This window comes from Salvelinus sp. IW2-2015, unplaced genomic scaffold, assembly GCF_002910315.2.
Source record: "Salvelinus sp. IW2-2015 unplaced genomic scaffold, ASM291031v2 Un_scaffold6637, whole genome shotgun sequence".
NCBI classification, from domain to species: Eukaryota; Metazoa; Chordata; class Actinopteri; order Salmoniformes; family Salmonidae; genus Salvelinus; species Salvelinus sp. IW2-2015.
The window spans coordinates 6504-12780 of record NW_019947899.1 but is presented as its reverse complement, the minus strand read 5'-3'; the positions used below and the strand labels follow the sequence as shown (position 1 = coordinate 12780).

Genomic DNA, 6277 nt, shown 5'->3' with positions numbered 1-6277 from the left:
TTCAGTCGTGTGCCCTTGCAGTTTGCCGTGGAGAGTAAGATAGCATGTCTCACAGTTTGAATGCTTCCTTTTGGCAGAGTGAACCAACGCAATCTATTTAATTAAATGTGATTTGTATAGCGTTTTGTCTAGTCGTAATCATATGTATAGATCAGTGACGTTATAGTCATTTGTTCAAAAAATAAAACAGAATTTGAGTTGCATGTTGGTAAAAGTGGTATAGGTTTTCAAAATTGAAACTCTTAGTTTGTTTTATGGAACATGTAGTTTTGTTCACCTGGTGGAATGGAAGTAAAGATGATGGTGCATTCCAAAATGGCAATCTGCATGGTTTTAATCTCCCTAATTACTTGTACTCTATTTACTGAGAGCAGCACAAATGCTATTCAATCTAGCTAAAACAAACACCCTACTGCCGCCGATAAAATAATCAGACAACCATTTAGTCCGAAGCTTTGTCAATGCATTGTTTACAGACATGTATGTCGCTGTGGATCCTCTAAAGGGACAAGCTGGGATTCCAACAACAACAAAGCGGACACGTGCCACTTTTTTTGGTAAACAGCTGAGGGATGGGTCTGGAGAAATGCAACACTCTCCAAATTGTATAGACGGAGCTATGGATACAAGGACTGACTATTCCATGAGATCAAAGCTGATAGCTATGGATACAAGGACTGACTATCCATGAGATCAGTGATAGCTATGGAGTACAAGGACTGACTATCCATGAGCATCAAAGTGATAGCTATGTTACAAGGATGACTGTCATGAGATCAAAGTGATAGCTATGGTTACAAGGACTGACTATCCATGAGATCAAAGTGAAAGCTCATGGATACAGGACTGACGTTCCATGAATCACAAGTGATAGTAGGATACAGGACTGACTATCCATGAGATCAAAATGATAGCTATGGATACAAGGATGACTATCCATGAGATCAAAATGATAGCTATGGATACAAGGATGACTATCAGAGTCAAAGTGATGCTATGGATACAAGGACTGACTATCCATGAGATCAAAGTGGATACTATGGATACAAGGACTGACTATCCATGAGCATAAAATGATAGCTATGGATACAGAATGACTGTCCATGAGATCAAATGATAGCTATGGATACAAGACTGACTATCCATGAGATCAAAATGATAGCTATGGATACAAGAACTGACTGTCCATGAGATCAAAATGATAGCTATGGATACAGGACTGACTGTCCATGAGATCAAATGATAGCTTAACCATGTTATGAAGCTATACAAACATTAGATTAAATAAAACAAGCTTGTATTTTAGTTGGTGATTTATTAAGACAGTGTGAACTAAGCTCCTGAGGCATTTCTATAAGTTATAGTCTTGAAGAATCAATGTCTATATATCATTAATTTAATAGTATAATAATGGATGTAGCAATCCCAGAATGCCCCTTTATTGACACACCACTAGATGTCTAAAACCTGTCCTTTCTGTGGTTTTAGTCAGCCAACTCTGCCCAACTGTCTCCCTGGCTACATAGAGAATGTCAAGAGTGTTCAAAGCTGTCATCAAGGCAAAGGGTGGCTACTTTGAAAAATCCCAAATATAAAATATATTGTGATTTGTTTAACAACTTTTTTGGTTACTACATGATTCCATATGTGTTATGTCGTAGTTTTGACATCTTCACTACTTTTCTAAAATGTAGAAAATAGTAAAATAAAGAAAAACCCTTGAATGAGTAGGTGTGTCCAAACTTTTGACTGGTACTGTATCTAAAACCTGTCCTTTCTGTGGTTTTAGTCCAGCCAGCTCTATCAACTGTCTCCCTGGCTACATACGGCCAAAGTTCTGGACTCCGACACCTTCACATGGGATGTCCATCATGCCGCTGTGGGTCACCTGTACCAGCTCGAAGCCGAGTAAAAACAGCCCATGCCAAGTAAGAGGACCTCTCTCACCTACATCACTTTACTGTCCAAAACTCCATTGACTTCCCCCGTTGTTTTACGTCTGGACTGACTGCAAGAGACCACAACACTTAGCAATGCTCATTTTTAACCAGCTTGAAACAGCACATGAAAACCGAAAATGAATGAGATGAACAGAGTTTAATATGAACAAAATACTCCTTGGCATCCTCGCACTTGTCCAGGGTTGTAACCTTTGTCTTTCTGCTTCCTCAAAGCATATTTGACTTCCAGGTCAGCGGCCCTTCCAACATGACCAAGAAAGATCCAGGATGAGGGCTTTGGTGTCCGAGGCTCTTCCTGGCTGGATCCCGCAGGAAAGAACCTGAAACAAAACATTCCCATCTGCTTCACTGCCGAGACAAACGTGAGGTACGTTGAAGGGACATTTTACAGTAGTTGTTGTTGTTGTCGTTCTGTGGTCATTGTTTTTCTTATTTGTCTTCATTTCAGCCAATCAGAGATGAGATGTGTGGTTGTGGTGGTGGTCAAAGCCCTCACACTTACAGGTCAGTTGAGTTTCACCTCCGTCAATCTCTGCACTGTTGCTAGAATAGACTTCCATGTATGGTTATAGGGTAAGATCCAATCCTAACGTGATGATACACACATAACACGTCATCTCCTCTGTGTACAGGTGAGGCGAATGTTTCGTGCACAGCGAATAGGATCAGCATCGCCGTGAGCAAGGCCTATCTGCCTGAGGTGGACATGAAGTGGCTGCGGCTAGCCGACTCATCTCGCTCCCTAACTCCAACCAAACACACATCATGGGTACCATGTCACTCAACACCCGTGGCACAAAGATGGAGGTATGAGAAACATTCGAACACACATACTTGGAGGTGTGTCATCTCTTTCTCCTCTCTTGTTTTTTTTCTTATCTTCCTAAATCTGATTTCTCTCTCCGCCTCTATCTAGGATGCAGGTGACTTCATGGTGTTCAAAAACGAAATAAACTCCTTCGACGCAGCCAACGCCACCATCACGCGACGTAACCGGATCAACATCGGCTTCTCCTGCCGTACCCCAAACTGTCAGCATTTCCAACTATTACCAGATCCACAGCTCCGACTACCTGTTCACAGAGTCCAACTTTGGTAGCTTCGGCTACACCTTTGAGGTCTTCAAGGACAGTAAGTTCAGCCAGAAGGTGGATCCAGTGCTTACCCAGTGAAGGTGAAGCTAATGGACAGAGTGTACATGGGCATTCAGGCCCAGTCCGATCTGCCCAAGGTACAGCTGTTGTGGAGTCTTGCAAAGCCACTCCGGATGACAGCGCCAGCAGCAGTCTCTTCTACGACCTCATCAAAGACGGGTGAGGAGGGGTCCCACAAAAGGGCTGTGGGCTTGAACTGTGAAAGTGGAATTGCAGGAATCTGCCGTCGTTCTGTATTTCTTTCTTACATATTGAACCTTTATTAGGCAGGGTGAAGTCCCGGTGAGACCAAGTCTCTTACAAGGGAGCCCTGCATGACAAACAATTACACACTCAAGGCAGCATAGGAAATACACACATTACACAACATACACAAATGAAAATCTTATTTTGTTCACCTGCAAGAGTAAAGAATGTGTGAACCACAGGTAACAGTTAACATAATGGTGTATTCCAAAATGGTAAACAACAGGTAACAGTCAACATAATGTTTGTATTCCAAAATGGTAAACAACAGTAACAGTCACATAATGTTGCATTCCAAAATGGTAAACAAAGGTAACAGTCAACATAATGTTGCATTCCAAAATGGTAAACAACAGGTAACAGTCAACATAATGTTGTATTCCAAAATGGTAAACAACAGGTAACAGTTAACATAATGTTGTATTCCAAAATGGTAAACAACAGGTAACAGTCAACATAATTGTATTCCAAAATGGTAAACACACAGGTACCAGTAACATAATGTTGTATTCCAAAATGGTAAACAACAGGTAACAGTCAACATAATGTTGTATTCCAAATGGTAAACAACAGGTAACAGTCAACATAATTCGCATCCAAAATGGTAAACAACAGGTAACAGTCAACATAATGTTGCATTCCAAAATGGTAAACAACAGGTACCAGTCAACATAATGTGTATTTCCAAAATGGTAAACAACAGGTAACAGTCAACATAATGTTGTATTCCAAAAGGTAAACAACAGGTAACAGTCAACATAATGTTGCATTCCAAAATGGTAAACAACAGGTAACAGTCAACATAATGTTGCATTCCAAATGGTAAACAACAGGTAACAGTCAACATAATGTTGTATTCCAAAATGGTAAACAACAGGTAAGTCAACATAATGTCGCATCCCAATTATTGTTTTGTTTTCCACAGTTGCTATTTGTCTATCAGTCTTTATTGACCAAGAGCAGCACATAATGCTATTGGCAAGCTTCAAATGGGACTGAGAGATTACACAAACATAATCATGAATTCATTTGTCTCCATCCTGTCTCAGTAAAATGTACTTTCTTTCTTTCTTTTACAATGTAGGTGTCTAAAGGACGAGACGGTCAAGGTTTACCCCGGGAACCTAACCCAATCTACTTTGAGGTCCAGGCCTTCAAATTCACTGGGAGCTACGACCAGGTAAACTTAACATCAAAATGACTTGTCTTCACATTCTTTCTTTGTTATATACTACTTTATTAGAGTATATCATGTTGCATCAATGTGAAATTTACCGACGACATCAAGATGCACAGGTTTGGTCTTATTCAGACACAGATTTCAACCTAAAGTTTATTTCAAAAATATCAATCCAACTGGTTGATTGTGGATGTTGATCCAGTATTAGGAAAATCTTCTTGGATGGTCACCTCCCTTTCCCATCCCATGACCCTCCTTTAGGTGTACCTCACCTGTACCGTCATCCTGTGTGAGGTGGGAAACCCCAACTCTAGGTGTGGCCAGGGCTGCCTGAACAAAGCCTCGCGGAGGCGCAGGCGAGATCTCCCCAACGGAGAGACAGACAGGCACTACATAACCCAGGGTCCTTTCCGTGTGGTCAGAGAGCCCAGACCAGTGCAGACCAGAAGACAGGTGCAGAGGAAAAGACAGGTGCAGGTAATTACCCCGCTCTTAGGGATGGATCAACATTTACAGAATTGGTACCTGGAGGAAAATGGGGAGGGTTATGCTTTTTCAATTTCAGTCAAGGGGAAGGTTTTTGACATCTAGTCCAGGGAAGGGTCATGTAAATATTTTTCAGTGTTTTTGAATGAGTTTCTTATTAGGCTATGTATCAATGTGTGCCCGATGCCGCCCCTCATCTCTGACTCTCTACTGGACACGCAAAATCAAGTGAGCCTATAGGCTGTTTAGAGTGGTCTCAATCAAATGATCCATAGCCTATAGGCTACGAAGTGCATGCTGGGAGAAGCACAGAGCAAAGTTCTATTTGTCAGATCGCTGATGGGAGCGGGTAAATAAAACTAAGCTGCATTACACAATGCATATTCCACCCTGAGCCCCGGCCTGCTCTGTTCTTGTTGAACCCCTCTCTCCCCCCCCAAAAAAATGGTGTGCCTGCCTTTACCAATGGCTGTGCTCTGTAGGCCTATGGTGGCAGTTCAGGAAGAGAGTCAAAGACTTTCTCTGAAATGTTTTGTTTGATTAGGCCTAGTCCAACAAATGCACCAACTTGCGGTCAGACTAGACTATAGCCTGTTCAGCTTGAGAAGGAGATCGAAGAATCTGCCCTTGCCCAGTCGTGAAATCCATAGATTAGGGCGGAAATGAATKTATTTAAATTKACTGATTTACTGTAACTCAGTAAATACATTGAAATCGTAGAAAATACACTATATATACAAAAGTATGTGGAACCCCCTTCAAATGAATGGATTCGACTATTTCAGCCACACCGTTACTGACAGATGTATAAAATTGAGCACAAGCTCACAGAACGGGACCGGCGAGTGCTGAAGCGCGTAAAAATCGTCTGTCCTCAGTTGCAACACTCAACCGAGATCCAAACTGCCTCTGGAAGCAACGTCAGCATAAGAACTGTTTTTTGGGAGCTTCATGAAATGGGATTCCATGGCCGAGCAGCCGCACACAAGCCTAAGATCACCATGTGCAATACCAAGTGTCAGCTGGAGTGGTGTAAAGCTCGCCGCCATTGGAGCAGTGGAAATGCGTTCTCTGGAGTGATGAATCACGCTTACCATCTGGCAGTCCGACGGTTGAATCTGAGTTTGGCGAATGCCAGAAGAGCGCTACCTGCCTGAATGCATAGTGCCAACTGTAAAGTTTGGTGGAGGAGGAATAAAGGTCTGGGGCTGTTTTTCATGGTTCTGGCTAGGCCCCGTAGTTCCAGTGAA

At 42.2% G+C, this 6277-nt stretch overlaps 1 long non-coding RNA gene across 1 annotated transcript; it reads left to right on the top strand.

The window, feature by feature from the left end:
- LOC112078982 (uncharacterized) lies at positions 1 to 6037 on the top strand. The gene is made up of 8 exons (XR_002895825.2): positions 1 to 34; positions 1790 to 1928; positions 2175 to 2328; positions 2410 to 2465; positions 2594 to 2768; positions 2878 to 3274; positions 4446 to 4541; positions 4803 to 6037. It is a non-coding gene; the product is annotated as an uncharacterized lncRNA (long non-coding RNA).
- The last annotated feature ends 240 nt before the right edge of the window (positions 6038 to 6277 follow it).